Genomic DNA, 22,456 nt, shown 5'->3' on the forward strand with positions numbered 1-22,456 from the left:
TTTCTCCCTGTCTACCTAAAATGCACCAATCCCCCCAAATACTGGGTCAAATCCCATTCCCTCCAAGACCATGTTCCTAATACCAAGTGCATTCTGCACACATCGCTCCTGGTGTCTGCTTCCCCATAGCAGGAATGGGAATTGACTGTAAGAGAGCTGGGAGCCAAGTTTGTGCTCACTTGTGTTTTTTCCTAATTGTTTTATGTGGAAATGTTTTATCTTCATGACAGCAGAACACATTCCTTGAGGAAAAAACAATATGTCTTCACTTTATTTTGTCCCCTAATGATGGTTAATCTATGTAGACAATGCTCAGGATATAAATGTTCATTCAATACACAACGTCATGGCTTGTGCTAGGCTCTGCAGGTAGGGAGATGAATGAAACACTATTCCCACCCTCAAAAAGCTGCTAATCTCCCGAGAAACAGATGTTTAAAGAGATGGAGAGGAGCCCTGTTAGAGAATGCCTTTTTGCCACCCCACACTCTCTCCCCCACCCCCACTTCACCAAAGTAGGTGCCAAAAAATAACATGGACTTGCTGGAGTCTGAGGTAAAGAGCAGAGATGCTCAGAGTTAAAGGCAGATGGGAGGGAGCAGGAGAGTACCCTGAAGCCACTTCATGTGGTCCCTTATTTCAGACAGAGTCTCTGGGAGCTGTCCTCAGATGATCTGACCCTGTGTGTGTTGTGGTCCTAAAATAAAATGCAATGAGACCGAGAAGAGGACCAAGAGGAAAGGAGAACAAATAATCTGTCTAGGGTCTTTACTGGACTCCACACACTATCCTGACCTGGAATGCGCTTGCATGAGTGAATTGAAGGACATTGTTTCCAAGCCCATGACAGTGTCCAGAATGGAGAGCCCAGCTTCTGCCCTGGTGTTCCTGCCCTGCTGGGAAGGAGAAGCATCTTGCCAGCTTCCACTTCCCCATGCCAGGGGATGATGTGTGCCAATGCCCCCTGAGATCCTACTGACTCCTGAGACACAGCTTACATGAGGTGTCTTCTGTCACTGCCAGTGCCCTCCTCCTTGGGCAAAAAAAGAGAGGAAGAGTCAACCTGGACTTGCTCTGAGATGCTTTGTCATTAAGAATCACCACCACAGACGAGCCCACTGAAGGATGTTACCAATAGGAGCAGGGCAAGGTTTGATCCTCTGTAGGCTGAACACAGACCAGGAAGTATTAGCTGTGTGCCTATCCAATCTCCAATTGCACATGAAGTTTGGGAAGAATACTCAATTATAGAGCAGTAGAGAGTATTTTCAAATCAAACTTCTTGAGGTAGACTTTAGATACAATAAATGAGTGTACCCATTTTAAGTGAGTAATAGGAAATATTTTGCCGTATGTGTACACCCATACACCAATACCCTATTCAAGACATAGAAAATTCCCATCCTCCCAAAACGTTCCCTTCTGCCCCTTCCCAGTCAATTCCCCTTGCCTTCCAGCAGAGACAACCACTGATCTGATTCCTATCACGATTAAATGACTTGGTCCTGTCCTTAAGATGGAAAACCAGTGAATCTAATACAGCCTGATCTATGCTATACTGGGAAAAGTGTGGAGTAAATGTGGAAGTACATAGGAAAGTCTTTCTTGAAGTGACATTGAAGTTCAAATTTTAAAGATGAAGAGGAATTATCCAAGTAAGAAGGTGATAAAGGCTGGGCAGAGGGAACTGCTTTCACAACAAAGCAGTGACAAAAGGAGCCTGACCCTATCAAAACCTGTAAGAGGTTCAGTGTGGTGGATTATGGGGAAGACGGGATAAACCATGAGAGAATTAAATAGGAGCCTTGAAGACCTGATAACAAGGCTTCCTCAGATCCCCATTTACCTGGTGTTGGGTTTATAGTAATTGCCTCTATCACCAGAATATAAGCCCTATGAATGCGAGTTCTTTGCCAATTTTGTTAACTGTTGTATCCCCATGATCTACATCAGTGCCTGGCATTCACTAGGAACTCAATAAATATTTGTTGACTGATTGAATCAATTCACGAATCCCTAAATTTGTCCCTATTAAATATGTGTGCTATAAAGACTAAAGGATAACAGCTAAATCAAGATGTGAGCCCTGGAGGTTTGCCAGGCTGTCCACTGACCCTCATGTGCTGACCTATCGATGTGGATGATTCAGTCAGTGCAGGGATAGTCACAAAGTCCTCTGTTCTGAGGGTGGCCCTTCCAGGCTTCTATCTGAGGTGCAGGGGAAGGTTTCTGGTCCTAGGCTGCTCATCAGAATGAAATGCACTGATAGAGAAAGGAACAAGAAGAGAACATGGAAATGGAGGAGGAAGTTAGTAAATTTTCCCTGCTCCACTTCTGCACTCCATAGAATAAGAGAAAGCCCATAGTGGTAAACCCTCTGGCTTTACCCAGCTGTGATGTTTACAAAGTTACAGACTCTCATCACGTCCCAGCCAGACGGTCAAGGCGATTCTCCCATTTGGTAAATGGGAAGACTGAGGCTTAGAGAGGGAATCACTTTGCCCACTGTCACATGGCCCCCCAGAGTAAGGAAGGGATGACATTCAGGACTCCTGAATCACTGGTCAGCAATACACAGCTCAAGCTTCAACTTCTTCATGACCTTTCTTTTCTTCCCTTCTAGAACTGTTCACTTTCCTCTGTGTCACCTTCCCGTCTGGATTTCAGTGAGCCTCTGTAACACTTGTTTACAAGCCTGTCTTCTCAAGGTCGGGAACAATATTGCCCCTCCTTAGCACGGTGTCCAGCATATAGTAGGTACTTGATCTGATGATCACTGTATATCATAGCGGTTAAGGACACAGGAATTGGATAAAACTGGATCTGGATCCCAACCGCACTGTTTATTAGCTGTAAAGCATGAGGCAGGTTCCTTCATCTTCCTGTGCCTCAATTTCATCATCTGTAAAATTATGCACATAGAAGTCCAATACATACTAAGTGTTCAATAATTGTTGGCTGTTATTACTATTAATAATAAATATTCATTGGCTATCATCTTCAGGCAAACATGCTAATTCCCAAAAGACACAGCCATTTAGAGATCTTGACTTGCTGGCCCAGAGTCCCATCTGGACTCCTGTTAGAAAGAAGTTGGAGGAAAAAAGAAATTACTGGACAATGTGTGCTAACATGTGGGGGGCAGAGATAATTCAGCCTTCTGCAAATGAAAATTAATCATCTTGGCTTTACTCTGCAGGCAGGCAACAAAAATGCCAGCTTGCCCCTTCCCAGCCACTGGCGGGATTACTCAGGAAATGAAGAAAGAAGATGGGATTTGTTGGAAGAGGCGGCCCCACAAACCACATTCTCCCCATCAGATAAGGGCATTATCAGCTTCCTTTCCTTCCTCTCTCTTGCTGCTGAGCTATCCAGGGCTATAGACCCCCAGTACAACACTCTTATGCTTCCAGCATTGTTACTTCTTAGATTAATCTGGTTTCAATATGTTCCAACAATACATACTTTATCTGTGAATGCTAAAAACAAACCCCAAAAAAACCTATCCGTTACAATTGGAATAGAGGCTAAGGCACTAGATGCATCTGCTAAAAATGTCACTGCTGAGATAAACACACATTGCACACGTCCCTTTAGCACCTTGGAGAACATTTTCCTGAATGGATGGTAGTCAATTTCCTGAGTCTCCTTCTCAAAATGATTAATAGAATACCACAGTGCTTCTTCACATTCAGGCAGAGCTGTCTACTCTTTGTCCCAAGCACTTTGTGATGCACCTTCAACCCTGATGCTGATGACAATTGTGTGACATGGGGGGAGGGGTTCATATCACTATGTCTAGTTTTCATGGAGGGCAAAATTAGGACACAGAGTTTTGATCTTACTTGGCTAAAGTCATAGCTACAGCCAGGGACATGTTTTCCCATCCTCCAGACCCACAGTTTTTCTATAGCAATATGGTAGACACCTGTTACTTGCCCAACCTCCATTCCTCTTCTCACTAAGAAAGAACAGCATGCCCAGCTGGCAATACTCACCTCTCCATACTTTCCTGCAGCTGTGACCATGTGGGCCTGCACTGACCATGTGAGGTGTTTAGGAAACTACTTTAGTCAGTACAGATTCAGTGCATCGTTTCACCCTTGTGGCCCTTTCTTATCATTTTTGCCTGTAACATAAACATAGGAGTCTGAAAGCACAGCAGCCGTCTTGGGGCCATGAGGTAACTCACTGTGGGACAAAATGCTAAGAATGGCAGAGAAAAAAAAGTCTAATATCATTATGGCATTGTGGAGCCATTACCGCAACATGAGATTGCCCCCACCCCACCTGCTTCTTGTTGCAACAAGCCGTAGTTTGTTGAGTTAGCTGATGCAAACATGAGTCACAGTGGATCTAGAACATAATATTTCCCTTATGACTGGAATGTCCATTTATTTCCCTATCAGTCAAATAAAGTTCTGCTCTTCTTTGCAATCTCTGCTCAAGTTTCCCCACGTCTATGAAATCTTTCCTGGATGTCCCAGAGAAACTTAGCGGATCTCTCCTGTGGGCATCCATAGTGCCCCATAGACATGTCCTCTGTCATACACATTGTATTGGGTAGCTGTGTGTTTGTACGTCTGTTATCCCCCAATAAACACCTGCAAGGACAGGTGCTAAACCTTCTAGCACGAGACCTGTCACTTAGTAGGTGCTAGAAGCATATGAAATGTCATATGATTAATTGCTTCCCATGTGTGGTGTCATCCATATCACTTTGTGCGTATTTATTATTGTTTTGGAGATCTCCTGGCCCAGCTTTTAAATATTGCTGTTTTCCAGAGTCACAAACTCACCCTTCTGATTTCCTTCCTTGTATGATCTCGTTTAGCCTAAGTTCATCATGCTACAAATATGTTGGTGCCTCCCAGCCCAGATTTCTGCTGCAGAACTGGGGATCTGTGCCGGAGCACCATACCCTTATAGCTCGTGTTTGTGTGCTCTGGTGGTGCGGAGCACAGACCTGGAGCCCATCTGCCAGTGTTCCACTTGCTAGACATGACATTGGGTGGGTTACTTAAACTCTCCTTGCCTCTGTTTCCTTCTCTGAAAACAGGGAGAGCAACCATACCTGTAGGGCTGTTGTGAGGGGTAAAAGCTTCACTATATATGTACAACATGCAGAACAGTGCCAGGCTCCAAGCAAGTGCCAGAAGTTATGACTGCTGCCATCAGATATGCACCGCCCCCCCCCCACCTGGATGTCCACAGACCCTTACCATCAATATGCCCATTCTCAATTCATCTCTTCCCTTCTAAACAAAGAAGCTTGCTCACATCCTTAGATTGCCTATCTGGTTAATGCCTCCATCATCTCTTCAGCCTCCTCACACCCCCAGCCAGAACCCTAGATTAGACATTGCCTCCTCCTTCACCTCTCATCCAGGTACTGAAAAAGACCTGTCAAATAGTCAAGTATATCCCCTGAATATTCTTGAATCCATCTTCTTTGCAGGCACAAAGCATCTTGTCTGCATTATGGTGGTAGTCTCTAATTTGTGTCCTTGATGTTTTTATGCCCATTAAATTCTTCCATCCACTTTGGCCACAATTGTTATTCCTGCGAATATGATCATGCCATTTCCTTTTTAAAACCCTTCAATAGCTCCTGGCTGCCTCCAGGATAGTGATCACAGCTCCTTGTCAAGCAGTGTTTCTTCTTTGCCTATTCTCTGCTCATCTGTGCAGCCTCATATCCTGCCAGCCTCTCCAACACCCCGGCCCTGTCGCCATCTTGAATTGTCTCCGGTTTTTCAGACCCACCATTGAGTGTATTCCTCCAAGCCTTTGATTATATTATTCTTTTTTTCTAGCCTTCTCCCCCACCTAATCTATAGGGCAGAATGCTACTTACTCTTCAAGTTTTAGTTAGGCTGTCATTACTTTTCTGGATGCCTCCCAGATTTTCCAGACAGATCTAGAAAGTGCTTTCCTTTATGCCCACATTACAAGTTCATACATGTCTGCCAAACTGCAAATCTCATTGGATTGTAACTGGTTTCTTGCATGTATGTCTTCTCTGGACTATAAATTTCTTGTGAACCAAAACAAGGCTATTTTTGTTCATCTTTAGAGCCCTAGTACATAGCCCAGTACTGGGAAGAACTGGTAATAGTTATGGAATACATAGCCCTCTATCACAAGTAACACTCTTTGGTCCAGAGACCACCCAGGCTGGAGTTATTATTTCTCATACCACCCCTTTTATTTCACATGAAAGTACTCTGAGGTTCAGAGATGGAGAGTGGCTTGCCTAAGGTCACACAGTAAGTTAGAGACAAAGGATAAAGAAGGTTTCCTGATCGCCAGTCACAGGTCCTTTCTGCTATCCTGCCATTTTACATAGATGATATTTTGGTAAGGATGTATTTTGGTAGGGCTATGGGTTCAGTTGTATATATCAGAAATCCAAAGTAATGAAGACTAAACAAGATAAGGTTAATTTTCCTCCCACAATAGTCTTCCAATAAGTCTGAGGCTGGCATAGCTCCCCATGGTGACAGGCTCAGGCTCCTTCAGTCCTGTGGCTTCACCATCCCTTGGTGTTGCTCTCTGTCTCCTGGTCACCACACACTTTCATTCCAGTCAACAGGGCAGAGAGAAAAAGGAAGGGGAAACTATACCCTCCCTTTAAGAGTGTGACCACAAATTATACACAACGCTTCTGCTTACATAGGACTTGGTCATGTGGCCACCTTAGGTCCAAGAAACATACTGTCAACTCCAGATGACGGTGTGCCCAGATGAAATTAAAACTGTTTGTTTGTTTTTATTTTAAATTTTACTTGAGAGAGAGCCTGTGCACAGGCATATGCGGGCCCGAGTGGGGAAGGGGCAGAGAGGGAGAGAGACAGAATCCCAAGTAGGCTGTGCATTGTCAGTGCAGAGCCCAATGCGGGGCTTGAACTCATGAATGCAAGATCATGACCTGAGCTGAAATGCTCAACTGAGTGAGCCACCCAGGTGCCCCGAAATTAAAACTGTTTTTATTTGATACTAACAACAAGCCCATTAAAAGCTAGGATTATTTAATTTGTCCTGTTTCATGGGTCACAAAACTGCAGTCCCGAGATTTAAGGATACTGGCTTTTGTGTCAACAGATGTGTGTTTGAATCTGACTTTGCCATTTAATGATTACTGGATTTGGGGTCAACTGTGTAACCTTCCGTTGTCTTCCCAGGTGACATCTTTCTTCTTCAGAGGGTCCTTGTGAAGGCTAATTATGTGAAAGTACTTGACACTGGTCCCTGGTACAGAGTCCTCACTGCTGTTATCATAGGGCAAGCTCAAAGCCTCACCTGAGAGCAGCGGCCTCACTGCTGTTATCATAGGGCAAGCTCAAAGCCTCACCTGAGAGCAGCGGCCTCACCTGGTTCAGCTCAACATTGTGTCCTCACACCTGCACAGTCCCTGATGCAGAGTCAGCCCTAGGTAAATGTTTGTTGGAAGGAAAAATTAAGTTAATGAGTCATAACTGGAACCTGATGGTTTAAGCTCCATACCTCATGCTGTTTCTATGCTGCCAGAATGGTAGTTCTCCCCATCATCCTTCCCTCTGAAGATAGGGTACAAAATCCCCATCGAATCTGTCTGGATTCTGCCTCAAAACCATGCATCAGCCAGTAGCACCGGAAGCTGGAACAAGGGGGAGGGCTCTAGAGCAGATTCACTGCATTTCATGTGGGCTCTGACTGAGGCAAAGAACCTTTGAGAATTCATGTCCCTCGTGTTTCCCAGAGTTGGGTGTCTGACTTACCTCCCATTATCAGCAAAGGCCACTGAAACCCAGGACTGAATTTGGCTGTCTGTCCCCCACAAACCCATTTGCATTTCCTCTTCCAATGTGTCTTCTTTTGTGAAGACCCTGCCCCCTCCTCCTCTGAGTTTTTCAGTTTGTGCCCTTCGTAAGATGGGCACATGTGTGGTCAATCCTTGCTTCCAAAATAAATCAGCCAGCAACCAGTTATGAAATCGAAATGCTTGTTCAGCAACAGGGATGGGCAGAGGGACAGCAGAATCCGGTGAAAATAAGAAGTGGCAAGAACACACGTTTGGCCACAGAAGCTCTGCATTGAACTCTCCACTGTTCAGAGCCTGTGGTCTGAGCAAGTCATGGAAACTTGCAGAGCCTCCCAGGTGCCATCTGCATAAAGGGAATGAGATACTCTTCTCAGAGTTCCTGCAGGATGAAGGAGGCAGTGTTTATGAGAAAGAGTGTTTCGGAAACTGTTGGGTTCAGGACAAATAGTGATTTTCCAGACAGCTATAGATTTGGAACTACATGCAGTGTACCTTCCTCCTACCAACCACTTCTCTGACTATCTGATGACATTGGCTTAAAATGGATATTATTGTATTCATATATCTGAAAGGTTGTGAGAGAAATAAAGGTTAAGCTGGTTCAGTTAACTTCAGAAATTACACCCGTGGCCAAGAACACACAGAAAGAATGCTTATGATAGGAAGTGTTGACACCTAGGAGTGCTGCCCTGGAGGGTAATGAGCTCCCTGTCGCTGGAGACCCAGGCACACTGTCGAGGGAGGTCACAGAGTTCATGCCTCCCCTAGGGATTTCCACTCCAACACAGTTAGAGCCCTTGGCATCTCCAGCCTCTTTTTTGTGTCTGTAAGTGTGACCCACATACCAGTGAGAGGACCTGCCCTTTAGTCTGAAAGACTGACTTTCACCCCCATCCCACAGAGGGACTTTAGATTAACTCTAGACTTATTAAGTATGTACATTAAAATTACTAGGGTAATTCTTAAATAACAGAAATAGAGGATATAACCTCCAAACACTAGAGAAGAAAGATACAGTATGAGGGAGAAAATGGTGCCCCAAGCATTTCTGTAACTTGAGCTTCAACGTCCAGCTACGATGCGTGACTCATTACCCCACCTGTCTCTTTTCTTCTTTCTACCCTAACACTCATTTTAGAACCCCCCTTCACATAGGAGTTCCTTTGACCTGCAACTAGAAGCCATAGGGTCTGTTTTTATCTCATAAATTGAGAAGACTGTAGGTAGGCAAGCCGTGACTGGCAAGATGGCTCCATGATTCCCTTCATCTTCCTATCTTACCACACTAGCATTGCACTTCTTTGCCTTCCGGTGGCAATATTGCTGCTGAAATTTCAGACATCACATCCATGTTCAAGACAGGAAGGATAGAGAAAGCATGGCACCTGCAATATTTATCTTCCCCTGCTAGAAAGGTAAAAAAAATTCCCAGATATCCCAGCAGAATCTAGCCAATGTCTTATTGGCTAGAACCACTTGTCTGTTTAAGCTGACTTATACCAACTTTCAATAGTTGCTTGTTAAATTCTTAGGGAATTTGTGTGCCAGCTGTTAACCATTGGTGGCTCGGCATCAACCATGGTGGAAGCATTTGCATCATGGAAATTGGTAAATGCTACATATTTTATTAGGGTTGTCATTCTTGTTTTTAAGAACTGCATTACCGACCAAGCCTGGCTGCATGGGAGGCTAAGAACAAAGTCAACGAGTATTTGAGAGGGTTGCTATCAAAGATTTTTAAGTTATATTTTATTAGGGCTTGCCTAGTCAGGGTGGCTTCAGTGCATGTGGTTTCATTTTCCCAGTAGGTCAAGTCATAAAATAGGAGGGAAGAAACACGGATGAGTGAATTGGTGAAGCGTGGGGTTAGGGAAGGAGGTTTGGTGTACATGGCTATAACGCACCAGAGCCTGTGATCATCTTCACAGTATTTGGGGAAACCATCGTCTTTTGGCAGCCTTTCCGAAACCCAGTTCAACATCTGGTCAAAGCAAGGGAAGGGTAAAATGTCCCTTAAACTGTGGTTTTACTCAGGGATAGTTCTCACCAGGCATCTAGATATTAAGCTCAAAAGGAAACTCAAACAACAATCCTACTTTATGAACACACAGATCCATGGGAAAGATTTTTTTTTAAGCTGGTAGAAGAAAAACCAAACAGGTTCCTGATTTGACAAAACTAATCTAAGCATCTTTTTATACCTGAGGAGCTTCCAGGTACAAACCCTCGTCTGGTGATAGGTTCTTTGCAAACATGAATTCATCTCATTTATGCCAACGAATGCCTAACAAGTCTGAGAGATTGAGTAGCAATGAGTGTCTTGACTTAGTGGATATAGATAAAATCACCTCCAAGTGGCACAGACTAATTGAGAGGCTGATAGATAGCCCCAGGCAGATAGCCCAGGACTAACGGGTGCCTGATCCATTCAAGTCAGGCTCAGTTCTATCTGTTTTCCAGATTCTCTGAGACTGTCATGTGTCTGTACGTCTACGTGAAGAAATCCTGAGGGTGTTTTTTTTTTTTTTTCTTTCAGTTGCTTATTTGTTTTGTCTTCTGTCTATGATCGGGATTCCTCTAGAAAAGCCATTTCCCTCCATCTGATTTGCTCTCTTATCTGAGCCTTAGGATGGACTTAGTAGCAACTCAGTAAATATTCCCTGAGTGGCATTTCTCTTCTTGTAGAACAAGACAAAGCCAGTGGAAAATGATCCACTCTTCTCAGCCAGCATCTTTTGAATGAAAGTGGTAAGAGGAGAAGCTAGGATTTGAACCCAGATTTTCTGAAGCCAACACGAATACTCTTTCTCCTATGTAATGGTACCTCCCAATCAATACTACATTTACAGCCATTGTAACAAGAACCAATTTAGTGTTCTCATGGAGACCTACTCTATTCCTGGTCACACACACACACACACACACACACACACGACATATATCAGCTGTCAAAATGCTCCCACCACCTAAAAAGAAAAAAAAAAATCCAACATTTACTTGTATCTCTCATAGGATAAAAGAAAATCTATTTTATAACTCACAACAATACTTCCTAAAAATCCCCTCTCTTTAATTTTTTCACATTATATAATACCTTTAGAGCAACACTATCTAAGTTTATTATTTATTTTGAGACAGAGAGAGAGAGAGAGAGAGAGAGAGAGAGAATGAGCAGGGGAGGGGCAGAGAGAGGGAGAGAGAGAGAATCCCAAGAAGGCTCTGCACTGTCAGCATGGAGCCTGAAGTGGGGCTCAAACTCACGAATCATGAGATCGTGACCAGAGCCGAGATCAAGAGTCAAACGCTTAACTGACTGAGCCACCCAGGTGTCCCCAGAACCACACTATCTAAAAGAGCTTTCTGTGATGCTGGAAATGTTCTATGTCCAGCTGTCCAGGACAGTAGCCACTGCCTATGTGAGCATCTGAACTGTGGCTAGGGTGACTGAGAATGCAAATTGTTACTTTTGTTTAATTTTACTTACTTTAAGTTTAGATTTTATAGGTGGTCATGTCTGGTGGCCACTGTATGGATGGCCCAGCTGTCAGATGTCTCATCCTCACTCCTACACATTCTCAGCCACATCCCTGTCCTGTTTTTGCTGTATCTCCTCCTCCCCCACACCATCCCCTCTCTGGAGGTTTCTCGCTTCACCCACCGCTCACAGTGAAGCCTGGAAGCTGAACAGCAAATGTCTCCTTTCCCTGATTTCCCCAGTCTTCGATGTCTCCTTCCTCACAACGTTATTAAGACTTGTTTAGGGGCTTCACACCTGATGTATCATGGAGAATTTTCCGTGTGTGCTTGACAGGAATGTGTATTCGGTTGCTTTGGGAAGGAACGTTCTATATATGTTTGTTAAGTGCATCTGGTCTAACGTGTCATTTAAGCCAGATGTTTCCTAATTGATTTTCTGTCTGGACGGTCTATCCATTGGTGCACGTGGGGCATTTACATCCCTTGCTATTGTATCACTGTCCATTTCCCTATTTGGGTCTGTTAATATTTCTTTATATATTTAGGTGCTTCTGTGTTGGGTGCAAAGATATTTACAAATGTTACATTCTGGTGTTGGATTAATCTCTTTAGGAATCTCTGTATTCAGATTCTTGATTCTGCTTAGTATGTTTGGGGACCTCTGAGCAAATACAGAACTCCTTTAAAGGGTGGGGAAAGAGGAAAAAGTTGAGTGAGAAAATTCTCCTAAATGAGAGGCAGGCATCAGAAGGAAGAATGAAATGCTAGGGATTCTCAGAAATGAATACGTCATACCTTATCACACTGCAGTGATAATAATGCCAATAAATTGTACAGCATCCAGTGATTCAATTTTGCCATATATTCACTTTTTATTTTCACTGTGGATGAGGTGGTTTCAAAAAATGCAGTGGGAAGAAAGCATAAGCAGAGTTGGGAAAGCGGACGCTGGAACAATCCACAGGTGGGCAGCCACTTTTCATCAGAAGTAAAGGTGGAGCCTGAGTCTGAAGGCTGCTTTAGGGCCAGAGGAAGCACAAAGAAGGTCGGTGAGAGCTGATTCTGGAGGCATGTGTGGTTTGAGTCAAGTCGTGATCAGTTCATTCGCCTATGGCTTAGTCATACACCTGCCCTCATTAGCCTGAATGCAGCCAGCTTCTGAGCCTAGGACACCTGCTCTTTGCTAAGTGCCATAGGGTGAATGAATGTTAGGCTGGAGAGAACAAGGAGAGCTGTCTGTGGTCAACCAGAGGTGACAGCACCATAAGCATGAATCCACTGTGAGCAGCACAGAGGGGGAGCTGCAGAGAAGCCCAGGCAAGCTGCTGCAGGAGCAAAGCGGAAGAGGGGGCCATCTCGAAGAATGATGCAGTCGTTAATAGTAACGAGGCAACAGGGTATTTTTTCCTCTCGCTTTCTACCTTCTAACGTCCTTTGTTTCTGGATATCTTGAGGTGGGGGGGGGATCTATCACACATGTTCTTTTTATTTTATCTTATTTAGAGAATAAAAGAAATTTACACCAGGGTATGCCCCACCTGCAGGTGAATACTGGGGGTGGAAGAGAGAATAAAGGTGCATAACAGAACAGCTGCAAAACTCCAGGAATTTAGAGAGCCTTGGGAGAACCAGGAAAAGGTAAGTGACAAGGGAGGAAGAAGGGATCTAGGAGCCACGGAAGGACACAGTTGTGGGGGGAGCACAGCCAGGATGCAAACCCAGGAACCTGTACTTTCAACAGAGCCAGATACAGATGCAGGATACACAGGCTGAGGAATGGGGTGAGCAACCACTAGCAAGCCTGAAGCTCTGCTTGTGCCGGCCACTCACAATTGTCCCGTGCAGACGTTCTGACTGTCACTCTGCCGGGGCTTTTTTTCTGTTTATTATTTTTGTGTCTCCAGGCTGCGATGTCCCTGTCAAATGGTGATGGGGTGTCAGGTCAGATTACTCCCAGTATGATGTGAAGAGACAAACACTGATAGGAGGTGCCACTTCCTTGGTTTAGATGTGCACACCAGTCACCAGCAATTAATGCTGCTCCATTGGGTTTGCCTTCCTATTGGAACAGACCTAAGTGAGCTAGGAAGGCATCGAGGAAGCAGTTTTCAGGGCTAGAAACTTACAGGCCATGCATCTCTGTGCAGGCTGCAGCCATGATCAAAGAGTGGAGGTATAGTCAAGCAGGAGGAAGGGATTTATCATCTTTCTATGGCCCAGCACCGTGTGGGAGGTTCACATGCCTTGTGTGAGTTCAGCATAATGGCCAAGAGGCTGGTCTTTGGGTTGGGCAGACCTGGTTCTGAATTCTGAATCTGCCACTTATTTTTTTTTAATGTTTGTTTATTTTTGAGAGACAGAGAGAGACAGCATGAGGAGGGGAGGGGCAGAGAGAGAGAGGGATACACAGAATCAGAAGCAGGCTCCAGGCTCTCAGCTGTCAGCACAGAGCCCGACGCGGGGCTCGAACTCACAGACCACGAGATCGTGACCTAAGCCAAAGTTGGACGCTCAACCGACTGAGCCACCCAGACGCCCCCTGAGTCTGTCACTTATTGCCGTAAGCAAGTTACTTAACTCCTGTGAGCAACCATTTCCTAATCTGTGGAACTGGAGTGGGTACAGCTACTTTACAGTTTTGTGTAGGACTAAATAACACCCCTCATTTATTGACCCAACACATATTCAGGGTATATTCATATATACATTTCCCCCTCACTGGGAAAAAAAGATAAAATTCCTACCTTCATGAACCTTATATGCTATTGAAAGGAGATAGGAAAGAAAACAAATAAATAATTAGAAGGTATATAAAAGACTTGGAGTTTCTGGCACAGAGCAAACACTTCACAAATGGTGTAATTTAATCTTTATATCATTCCTATGAAGCACTGTTAGCTCTGGTGAGGGATCTGAAGCTGTTTAAATAACTTTCTCAAGATCCTGTAGGCAGATCTTTGTTTAGTTTGGAACCCTGAGGGAACGAAAGGCAAGTTGGGTGCATGTGCACACAAGGATCCGCCTGCTTTTCAAGACAGTTGAAGCCATGACCTGGAAAGGAAGTGAGAAGTTCTCAAAGAAGCATTCACAAGTTGTTGGATCATCTTTGAGCATGTGGATTGGACTAGCTCATATTCATAGAGATGGCAAAGAAATGCCTGCCCTAGTTTGACCAGCTGTCCCATCTGCCTGGGCCAGCCGAACTTTCCAGGGTAGGGGACCTTCAGGGCTGAGACCAGGTAAACTGAAACAAGTTGGTCACTGTGGCTCAAGCCAAGGCCAGATGTCAGTTTTTAAGCCACACGGTAAGGCTGGAGTGTTTCCAAAGGCAGCAATAGGCAGAGAACACCAACCGAAAAGAAGGAGAAGAACCATGCAGTAAAGGCAAGGTATCTAAGGAAGTCTCTGTTCTGAGTCAAAGCTGCCAGTGCCTGGGTCACCTTATTTTTTCCAATTTCTTTGTTGGATTCAGTTCTGGACCATGTGGGCAATGAATAGTGACCATCTGGTTAAGCATCTTGTAACCATCTCAATGAATATGGATGGTTAGTCAATAATCGCTTAAATAAATGCACCTCTTGGGCTGTTTGCTCTCGGTATCGATAATCTATCCTTGAGCTCAGGCTCAGTCCTTTAGAATAACAGGCACCAAAACACCAGAAGAAATGCTGAACTCGATGGTTGGCGTCCCGGTCCTGCTTCTCAAGAGCCAGGTGCCCTTTGTCTCTGGGAGCTTCAGATCCCTCGTTTGCAAAATGGAGACAAATTATTACTTTCCCTATAATGAGAATGGATTCACATGAGAATCAAATTAAACCATGTGTGTGCTTTTACCTTGCAACTTTGACTTTGAGGTTCTAGGGAGGGTCTGCCGAACTTGGGCCACCTACCCTCATATCCAAGCCAAACTTTGATCTTTGTTTTCTTTCCATGAGAGCTAAATTGTATGATTATTCCGTGCCCTGTATCATTCTTTTATCTCTTATCAAACACAATGCAAAGCATTATCCAGGTACGATCTGCAGGCCACCTGCCCTCTGTCTGCAGGTATTGGGTTTTATCCCTGAATATTAAATCAGTCAAATAGCTCTATAAGACTTATTATGACAGGGGCACTTGGGTGGCTCAGTAGGTTAGGTGTTGACTTCAGCTCAGGTCATGATCTCACAGTTTGTGAGTTTGGGCCCACGTTGGGCTCTGAGCTGGCAGCTCAGAGCCTGGAGCCTGCTTCAGATTCTGTGTCTCTCTCTCTTTCTCTCTGCCCCTCCCCCGTTTGTGTTGTCTCTCTCTCTCTCTCTCTCTCAGAAATAAACTTAAAAAAAAAAAGAGAGACTTACTGTAACACACAGTGGTTCCTGCCCCTGCCCCTGCCCCACCCTTGTCCTCAACCTCCTCACTCCTGTTCCCCAGAGGCAACCATTTTTAACTCCTCTGTGTTTTTTTGCAATTCACTTTTGTATCTAAAAATAATATCCCTCTATTGCAAAACCTAACCCTCCCAGTTTCAGTCATTGTGTGTTCATTTCCTCACTATTAGACGAGGGGGATTCATCCCATGATATTACCGTGATTGTGTGACCACATTTATAGCCAAACGAGGTAGGAGGCTCTGATTTCATCTCCTTCCCTGTTTCTGCCCCGCCCCCTACCCTGAAAGTAACCATTTATTCCTCCTTCAGGTCATAACTTCCCATGTTCCCATCACAGAACCTCAAACTCCCGTCTGTGTGTAAATCTCCCTTCAATGCACTCAGATGCCTTGGGATTTATCAGCCTTGCCTTCCCGGAGATGTCTGCTGAAGTGCTGCTTCAGCCCACGCCTGCCATCACACTCATCCTGGGAACCTGCCTTTCCTCCCTTCCCTGTCGGTGCACCTGTTTCTTAGCTCCCACACCTGTTTCTGGGCTCACTCCTTTATTTCAGTAAAGCCTTTTTCCAGCAGCTTCCTGAAGAAGACTGCAGGGGAGGGAAATCTTGAGAAGATTCCATAGCTGATAATTTATGATATACTCATAATTGATTCTTTTGGCTGAAGGCGGAACTGGAAGTTTGTTCAGCATTGTTAGAACTTCTTCAGAATCATAAAAGAATTCTTGGGGTGGCTCAGTCGGTTAAGGGTCAGAATCTTGATTTCAGCTCAGGTCATAATCTTGAGGTTCGTGAGATCAAGCACCCCCTTAGGCTCCATACTGAGAGCTGGGGATTCTCTCTCTCTCTCTCTCTCTCTCTCTCTCTGCCCCACCCCTGCTCTCTCTCTTTTTCAAAATAAATAAACTTTAAAGGATTTTTACATCATTTTTATCTTCTTGTGCTATTGTTGTACAATCAGATGCCATCCTCATACTTGGTCTTTTAATTATCTTTCTTTTTTTTTTCTCTAGAAACTTGAAGAATCTCCTTTTTTTCCTCCAGTGTTCTGAAATTCCATGTTGTTGGTCTTTTTCATCCGTTAGGCTAGACAAACTGTGGACCTTTTGGTCTAAGAATTGGGTCCCTGTGGTTCTGGAAACCTTGCTTTTATTTATAGATTTTATGAATAATTTCCCCCTCTTTATTTTGTATTTTCTCCCTCCTAGAACTGCTGCCAGTGCCCATTTCGATCTTTTTTAATCTCTATTCTGACATATTTATTCACACTGATCTTTCATAGTCACTATTGAGTCTTTCATTTCTACTGTCTTGTCTTTAATTTTCCAAAGTTCTTTTTTGTTCTCTGAATGTTCCCTTTTATGGCGCCTTGGTTTTGTTATGTGGATATACTATCATTCCTGATCTGCCTGAGCAGTTAATTTTCTTCATTGTCTTCTTTGGAAAGAGCCTCTCAAAAGGTTACTGTTTTCATCTCATTTCTTTCCTTTTCTCTTATTTTTTTGTCTCCATCTTTCCAGGCTTTCCTCGGATGTCTGGCAACATTTATCTACATATTCATATTAAGAGAACCTGGAATCAAAACTAGGGAGTTGTGCCCCAAAGGAGTCTGCCTGAGTACCTGGTTAGGAGACCTTTTATAGTCAGAACTGCTAAAAGAAAATTAAATGGAGATCAGACTTGAAAATCTCGCACACAAACAAAACCATGTAAGCCACATAAGCGACAACTAAAACTTGTTTATTTCATGCACATGACTGAAACTTAACCTACATTATTTCTTGTACATGCCTCTGATAATCATAAATGAAACTTAGGTTGTCTTCCTACAATCATACAAAGTAATCACTTTTAACCACTCCTCTGCATTTTAAAAGCCCCCATTGTAGTAACCAATCACTGTAAAAGGTTGAACAATTTCCTCATTTGCCCTGTATAAACCATCCTGTAAATTTGCCTCTGAGCTTCATACTCAGAACCCATACTTTGGGTTCGAAGTATCCCTGTTTGTGAACCGTTTGTTTCTTGTGCAATAAAATATTCATATCAAGTGAAGCTCTATTGGTTTTTCTTTTGACAGTATCTTTAAATATTTCTCTTGAGCCACCCAGATTCCTGAGAAGAATCATCACATCTCCTGCTCTGAGGTATAGAATGGCCTGGCTTCCATTTCATAGGGCCCAAAAGTCGAAATAACGGAGGGCACATGATCTAGATTCTCCCTCAAGCCCCAGGTCTCCTGAAGGCCCTTGCTCAATCTTCCATTCCATGGGCCAGAATCTCTCCTTCACCGGAGTGGAAACAACACTCATCTGCCACAGTTGAGAGAGATGGGCACTAACCCCTCCTTACACAGACTTTCAGACACCCCTCTGTTGGCAGCCCCACACTCACTGCCATGTTTGCTTGGACTCTGTCCATGCTCTGAGCCTTTCTGGGGTGATCCACGTGCTTTCAACACTGCTTCCCTTTAGCTTTCTTGGATCCACTGAATTCCCATCTCCCAATAAGCTGTCCTTTTCTACTTTCTTTGCCCTTACAGGTTTAAGTTTTTTAAAAACAAAACAAACAGAAAAAACCCCTCATCATCAGTTGAGTGTGGTGATGGAGGAAGCAGAAGGCCATGTTCAATGGCCCTTCTTCCCCCAGAATCTCTATGAAGGTGGGAATCTTCAGCCCTATGGGTGGCAGGGCTCCAAAGCTGTGACTGATTGCACACTCAGTTTCTGGAGAGGGGAGAGAAGGCTGCAGATAATCCAGCCCCTCAAATATAAGCCCCCCCCCTTATGGGAAAATCTATTTAGAATCTTCTTTTGTTTTATTTAAGTTCCAAAAGGGCATATGTCTCTTCCTAATGTAAAAAACAGGACAGACCAGTGAGCATGCTTGCAAAGAAAGGGTCATTAAACCAGAGGTTGCAAACCCTACATGCTTTTTCTCATGTGGCAAAGGGGTAATGAATCTTTGAGATGGGCAACCAGAAACTGGGGTACCCTTGTTTACAAATAATTGATAATAGCTACAGTCTGTGTATCTTGTCAAAAATCTAGGAACGGTAAAGACTACAACCAGATCAGCAAGAGAGTAATTAGTAAGAGTTTATTGCATACAGAAGAACGATTCATGAACTGGGAGTCTTCAAACCCAAAACTAATATGAAGCTCGGAAGTGATGTTACAGAATGGCTTATATAGGGAAAATGAGGAAATTGTTCAACCTTTACAGTGAGTGGTTGTTACAGTGGGGGTTTCCAGAAGGCAGGGGCATGGTTAAAAATGATCATCTTGGGGGCGCCTGGGTGGCTCAGTTGGTTAAGTGTCCGACTTTAGCTTAGGTCATGATCTCACAACTAGCGAGTTCGAGCCCCGTGTAGGGCTCTGTGCTGAGAGCCTGGAGCCTGCCTTGGATTCTGTGTCTCCCTCCCTCTCTCTGCCCCTCCCCCACCTGTTTTCTCTCTCTATCTCTCAAAAATAAATAAACATAAAAAAAATGTTTTAAATCATCATCTTGTACCATTTTAGAAAGATGGCTTCGGTTTTGTTTATGCTTATCAGAGGTATCTACATTATATAACCTAGGTAAAGTGTCGCTCATGTCCTTGAAATAAACCAGGCTTAGTGTTGCTCAAGTGGCCTACATGGTTTTTTCTGCCTGAGAGATGTTCAAGCTTCCATGTTACTCTAACAGTCTCAGCTGCTTCCTCCAGAGGGACAAACATTAGCCGGTAGCTTCCAGGGGGGTATGGGTAGGTCTTAGGCTCCATGTAGGGAGACTCTGGAGGGTCTCCAGTTACATTTTATTTAAATTTACAGGTTTGGATTTCAAATGTACAACTCACCAGTCACACCTCTTGGAGGAAATAGTTTGGTGTCTCTGAGTCTTAGTTTCCTCCTCTTGAAAATGGAAATAAAAACACAGAACCGCACGGTTGTTGCACTGGCTAAAATGAGTTACATTCTAAGGATCTCAACACCTGCACACTGACAATGATTCATAAGTTAATTTCCAAGTCCCTCCTCTGATGGCACAACCTGGACTAGGATGCTGCTCACTCTCACACATATCGCATTTTTGTAATCATGCTTTCCTTATTCAAAAAGGTTAGGAAAGAAGTGAGATCAATTGTCAATACAGCTCAGGTTAAGGTTTATTGTTAGCATTTGGTTTGACATTTCATGGAAATAATTCTTACAGGAAGTAAATACATATTTCCTTGCTTTCTTAAGCAGAGGTTTGGAACACATTTTCATTCTTCATGGCTATCCTTAGGTTCTTTGTTCAATGCCCATGTATTTTGTTTGATTTTAAAATGACTTCCTTTGCAAAATGAAAAAAAAAGTTTTTATTACAAATGCAATCTAGTCTTACTGAATAGAAATAAAAATTGCCAGTTAGGGGGGAAAAATCCCACCAGCACAGAAACAATCAGAGCCTTCACACATATACACATACATCCCAAGAGGCTAGGAGAAAGTGACTGATAGATTACTATATAGAAATTAAGTTTCTCGATATCAAAACCCACATAAACAAAATAAAAAGAAAATAACAAACTGACACAATATTTGTGCTAACATGACAGATCATACGGTTAAAACCTTAAATACGTAATTACTCTCTGCTTTTCAATCTTGTGTCTGCAGCCATATTTGGAGCTGGAAGGCATAGGGGATGTCTTTGGTTTTACAGTGACTCTATTTCAGGGTTAGGGTATCTCTCCTCTCGAAACTGAACTGGGCTGAGTTGAATAGGGCTGGATTCGAAGTTTGTTTCTAGTTCTGCCTCACAGTGTCTCATGCAAAATTGATGCTCAGTAAATATTTGTTGAATGAATGAGCGCATAGAGAATAGAAAGTCATTTCTTCCCTATGAAGTTCTGTTGTTATATATTGGGTTTCTGTAGCCAGTAGAACGATGTGTCCCTCTTGACCTCTATGTCAAGCCATCAGCTGTTGAATCTCCTGCTGTCATTGTATCTCCCCTCTTCCAGGGTGCTGTTTCTAATCTCTTGGCCACAGGAAATCAGAACACTTATTATGTACCAGGCGGTTTGCTTGGTAATAGGGATACAGAAACAAACACAATCCATAGCTCCTTAAATAACTCTCCATCTTGGGCGGGAAGCAGGGACATGGTTCAGCCAACTGCGATGGACTTTGATAAGCACTAGGCTGGGGGCGGGGAGGTGGTGGTCTGCGATGTGAGGAAGGCCAGTCAGAAAGCTGGGGATGAATGTGGCCTGTGGGAGGGAACAGAGCTGCATACCTTCCACCAAACACCTGGATTGAAAAATGGGGGGTGGGGGCAGGCAGCGTGTGGTGAAAGAACTGTATATTCAGAGATGACCAGTTTGGCTCACAGCAGTGGTCCGAATAACAGACCAAGGGAAAAGAAACCTAACTTGCTCATCACCTCCAGTATTCCCCAGCACGTGGGCAGGCACCTCATATATGCCGTCTAATGATTCTGGCAATGGCATCTTCGACAGAAGAGAAAACTAAAATGTTGAGCAATGTGATCAATGTCCACTTTAAGCAATACAGAGAGGGTTCAGGATTCACACTCGGATCTGTCTATCCCCAAAGTCCTTATGCTTTCAGGAGATCCTGGGAGACCTTTTCTCACTCAGCTCAGATGTGTCCTGAATAGATGTAGACATAAGCACAATGAAGTTAATTCTGATGTCTTTTGTTCCAACAAGAGGGCCTTGGAAAGGGCAGGTGGAGTGTCAGGCCCTGGGCTGGTTGGGCCATATTCTCATCACCATGGCTATCTTTGCAGGCTCCATATTCAGGAAACCTCTCAGCGGGGGTAGGTTCGACTTGGTGTTGGAAGCTCTTTTCCTGTAAGCGCTCAGGGGAGCCCAATATTTAATGACTTCTCTGATCTGAAGGTGCTGCTAATCTATTATCAGCCTCAACATGACACTGGGGCTATTTGTTTGTTTTTCAGAAATTGGCCGCATTGATTTCTGCCCAACGTTAAACGTCACCCGGCTGTCTGGGAGGCACCGAGGCGAGAGAAGACAAGGGCTGATCAGAGGCAGAGAGGAATTTTCCGACATGCCAGCATTTGAGGAAATGCACAAAAGTCTGCCCCAGATATGCCTTGTCTCCTCTGGCCTGACACAGCGCCCACGGTTCCATGATGAGCATTATAGTACTTTCAGAGCTGGGGGAACCTGCAGAGAACTTTATCCAAACACCTTGGGCAGTGGCACATGAGTCAACTGAGAACTGCTGGGGTGGGGGCAGGGCAATGCGGCTTCCTGAGGTCACCAGGCGTGGTACAGGAAACAGTTTTAGCCCTTCAGCTCCAGTGGCAGGGGGTCACTCCCTAATCATTTCTGTATGTGCCAATGGAGTCTTAGCACTTTCAACGGAATAGAATTGTGAGTTAGGAATTCTTAGAGGAGGGAATAATCTAAGGAAGGTCTTAGAGGCAAGAAAAGGAGGGGTTCATGGGCGCCTGGGTGGCTCAGTCCATTAAGTGTCGGACTTTGGCTCAGGTCATGATCTCCTAGCTTGTGAGTTCAAGTCCCAAGTAGGGCTCTGTGCTGACAACTCAGAGCCTAGACCTTGCTTTGGATTCTGTGTCTCCCCCCACCTCTCTCTCTGCCCCCTCTTCCACTTGCTTTGTGTCTCTCTCTCTAAAAAATAAATAAAAACATTTTAAAAATATATAAAATGAGTGGTTTAGGAAGAAGAGCTTAGCAGAGCACAGGGTAGTTGTAAGTTCTGCTTTTAGGTTCCTGGACCCAATTCCAACGTGGGGGTGGTGTCCCCCACACAACAGCCAGCAATTCT

General features: G+C 44.1%; 1 long non-coding RNA gene across 3 annotated transcripts in view; it reads left to right on the plus strand.

Annotated features, from left to right (window-relative positions):
* The window catches only part of LOC123386727, a 391,865-nt gene that overhangs the window by 355,673 nt on the left and 13,736 nt on the right, over nt 1-22,456 (plus strand). The window contains exon 4 of one of the 3 annotated variants that reach the window (XR_006601091.1): nt 21,603-22,188. The exons of the other annotated variants lie outside the window; for them this stretch is intronic. This is a non-coding gene — a long non-coding RNA (uncharacterized LOC123386727). Of the gene's footprint in view, nt 1-21,602; nt 22,189-22,456 lie in introns of those variants that run through there. 3 annotated transcript variants of the gene reach the window in all.

The sequence above is a fragment of the Felis catus genome, chromosome B4 (assembly GCF_018350175.1).
Source record: "Felis catus isolate Fca126 chromosome B4, F.catus_Fca126_mat1.0, whole genome shotgun sequence".
Taxonomy (NCBI): Eukaryota; Metazoa; Chordata; class Mammalia; order Carnivora; family Felidae; genus Felis; species Felis catus.